Genomic DNA, 3,407 nt, shown 5'->3' with positions numbered 1-3,407 from the left:
CTTTGAAATAAACCATCTTTTTACACTGATTCTGGAATATTTTTTCTTCTAAAGCTCATAATTTTCTCTAACAATGGCGAAGAGAGAGATTAATTTTTTATCAATTTGAATTTTGCCATGGCTAGAGTTTGGAGCTTTTTGGGCTTCCCCTTTTCTTGTGGTGTTTCGATGGCGGGCTAGCAGTAGATGTATATTAATTATTTAGTTGGATTATTCGAATTAAAATTGTCAATCAACAAATTTTTAGGCATTTGATTCTCCACCATTGACAGCTACTAAAAAGTTTCAAAACTTTAAATTCAAATTCAAATTTTCAAATAATATTTTTTGTTTGGTTGGGTGTTATTACTAACGATTGAGAATATTCTAGAATTTATATCTTGATTTTGAAGGTATTTGGTAAAGATTAAATTTGATTTGGCTAGATTTTAATATTGAAATTCGAGGAAGAAGCAGAAGAACACACCACATACTAAATACATACAAAAGACATAATATAAAATTTATATAAAAATTGTATTTAAATTATATGATGTTGTAATTGTATTTAACTAAATAAGAACGATGTATGAAAGTTGTAAATAAATTATAAATAAATTGTATACTGTATAATTAGATGTATAAAATTTATTTTCATATGTAAGAAATTTATTTTTATATGTATGTTATTGTAGATATATCAAATTTTGTACTAATTTGTATCGTATTGTACCATACATTATTCTTTTATTAAAAATAGGAAATTACGGCAAAGAGATAGAAGAAAAACTTGCAAGAATCCCCTTATAATGAATCCCCTAATTTAATGTACTAATAATGAATTGTATATAAATTGCAAGAAAAACTTGTTTAGTATGGATAATATACAAAAATTGAATAATTTTGGTAAATAAGCTTCAAATATTGAACAGGAAAAAAAAAATCCAACAAGATAAAATTGCAAAAATCCAATATGAAAAGAAAATTTTTTTTGGCAAAGACGAAAAGAGAAATAAAATCAAATAAATTGAAACGAAAAGAGTAGTAATAACTTAACATAGATAAAAAGTACTAGTGCCAAATTCACATCTCTTAAACTTCTAGATAACTTATATATATCCTAATTAAGCATTTTAATAGTCAAATCACTTAATTGATTTTTTCAATTATTTTTTTCTTAAAACAAAAACTAAATAAAATTTAATTAACTTTTTAATATTCATATCTAAAACATAATCAAATCAAAAAAAAAATATTGATTATTTTATCAGTTTGATTCGACTTTTAATTTGGTTCATCTTTTCAACTTTTCTTGAATATCCTACTGCTCTAGAATCCATTTTAACAAGTTTTTGCTTTCAGTTGATTGGCTTTAAATTTTTTAAAATTTTTACGACTTTCCTATCACTAAGTTACTACAATTTTGATATTTTTCAGCTTATTCATGCTAGTATAATGTTATACATTAGTCAATTTCAAGTGATTTTTCTCTTTTAATTGTGTTTCTACTTTCAATTTATGTGAATATATTGGACTAAGCATGGACTTTTAAAAAATGGAGAAGATTTGTTAAACTTTTGGTATAAAATAAAGTACCTATATTTTGTGTATTTATAAATTATTAGATAAAGATAAATTATTTCCAAATAAGAAAAGAAGTTATTCTTTTTCGCATAGACTAAAAAAGTAATAAATTCTCATAAAATTATAACTACCTCCTGTCCGCAATAAATAATCAATTTGTTTTGAACACACCAAATGCAAAAATACTAAATTTAAACTACTAATCTTTGAAAATCAAATTAAATTTTTTCTTGATTATATAAAAGAATATTTATTTTGGACCAAAAAAAACGCAAATTGGACATATATCACGGATAAGAGGGAGTAGGTTAGATGTAGCAATGCACTCAGAGCCTAAATCCACCACGACCAAAGGCATATGACAACAATTACATGGTCTATAAATACAAAACCCACATATCATAATGGATGATATCACATGCTAAAAAGCTCGAGGCAAAAGCTTTCCAAACAAAAAACATCTCAAAACGAAGCACTTGATCCTATAAAAGGATTAGAAAGCCACCGTCATCAGAACAAAAATCAATTTCATCCACAACCATAACTGGCTGTGTCCAAAGGTGTCCTAAGATTGATCTGTGTCATCATTTGATTTTTGGTGATTTAAGCAGTTGCAAATATACTTGAAACAGTTAGAAAATGTGCCACATTTAAAATAAAACAGCGAAACTACATTTAGTAAGCAGTATGTGATTCAGTTGCAATATAAGTATCATCACTTGAATAAACATCAGTCCAAGTGTTGGAATAAAAATTATTGCTTCATCACCATCATCAACAACAACAAAAAACACTTTTTAAAATTTAATAAATATGAAAAAGCATTCAGGAATGGCAATATTAAGTTAATGGTTCGATTCTGCCAGCAACTTCCTCACCGACATCAGAAGAGGGAGCTTTTTAATCCTCATTATGACCCCAAATTTCAAAGATCAATTAAGAGATAAATTATTTGTAATCAAATTAGTAAAAAAATCGTTGAAAATAAAATTAAAAAGAAGATCACTCAGTTCAGCGGGGTATTCGACACGCAAACTAACTCTAAAAAGAGAGAGCCTGCAATCCGGTCTGTTGAGCTTGAATATTACGGAGTCGTCATCGTGAACTTCTTTCAAACAAACTGGGAGGTAAAAAGAGTAAATTCAAAAAAAAAGGGTAAAAAATAGAAAAAAAGAGAAATCTGAGGAAGAAATTGCTCAGTGGTGGCTAGTTTTTATTGGTTCGATTCTGCCAGCAATTTTCCTCAACTTTAATCAGAAGAGGGAGCTTGGAATCCTCATAGCAAATCTATCCTCCTCAAAAGAAATTGTTTTTATAAAACAAAATCTAGAAAGGATATGGAAATAAAATAGAAAAGATGTAAGAAGAGATCGCTCAGGGAAGAAGGAGATCGACATGCAAAGGCATAAAGCCCCTGGCAATCCGGTCTGTTGAGCTTGATCATTTACTGAGTCCTCATTGCGAGTTTTCCTTCAACATCAAAGTGTTATAAACAGAAATTAATGGAAATTACAGAGTTTTACAAAAGAGAGAAGAGAGGAGTTTGCTGCTGAGCACTGTATGTTGGATGTGGTAGGCGGTGAGTGTTAATTTATAGATGTTCTGCTAGGGTTTTTTGGTTAAGATACCTGAAGCTCTGCGGCTACCCTGTAATGAAATGACAGATTCATCCCTGGGCTGAACTTGTGAGTCCAATGAGCTTTTATGGGCCATGAATTTGAACTCTTTCCTGGTGAGCCTTCGAGTTATGGGCTACAAATTTTAACATAAAAATAGCACGGTATAGCCAGTTTTCAGATTGGTCATTCAAAAATAGCCGGTGTTTACAAAGTTAATGAAAAATA

General features: G+C 29.1%; 3 non-coding genes across 3 annotated transcripts; all 3 read right to left on the bottom strand.

Annotated features, from left to right (window-relative positions):
* Positions 1 to 2,251: 2,251 nt before the first annotated feature.
* On the bottom strand, positions 2,252 to 2,338 carry LOC138888866 (small nucleolar RNA snoR31). Its single transcript, XR_011406437.1, has one exon. It is a non-coding gene; the product is annotated as a small nucleolar RNA snoR31 (small nucleolar RNA).
* A 225-nt stretch (positions 2,339 to 2,563) lies between these two features.
* On the bottom strand, positions 2,564 to 2,669 carry LOC138888852 (small nucleolar RNA Z107/R87). The gene has a single exon (XR_011406431.1). It is a non-coding gene; the product is annotated as a small nucleolar RNA Z107/R87 (small nucleolar RNA).
* Positions 2,670 to 2,755: 86 nt separating this feature from the next.
* Positions 2,756 to 2,853, bottom strand: LOC138888887 (small nucleolar RNA R30/Z108). The gene has a single exon (XR_011406454.1). It is a non-coding gene; the product is annotated as a small nucleolar RNA R30/Z108 (small nucleolar RNA).
* Positions 2,854 to 3,407: the final 554 nt, after the last annotated feature.

The sequence above is a fragment of the Nicotiana sylvestris genome, chromosome 3 (genome assembly GCF_000393655.2).
Source record: "Nicotiana sylvestris chromosome 3, ASM39365v2, whole genome shotgun sequence".
Taxonomy (NCBI): Eukaryota; Viridiplantae; Streptophyta; class Magnoliopsida; order Solanales; family Solanaceae; genus Nicotiana; species Nicotiana sylvestris.
The sequence above is the reverse complement of the archived record's forward strand: the minus strand, read 5'-3'. Positions and strand labels throughout refer to the sequence as shown.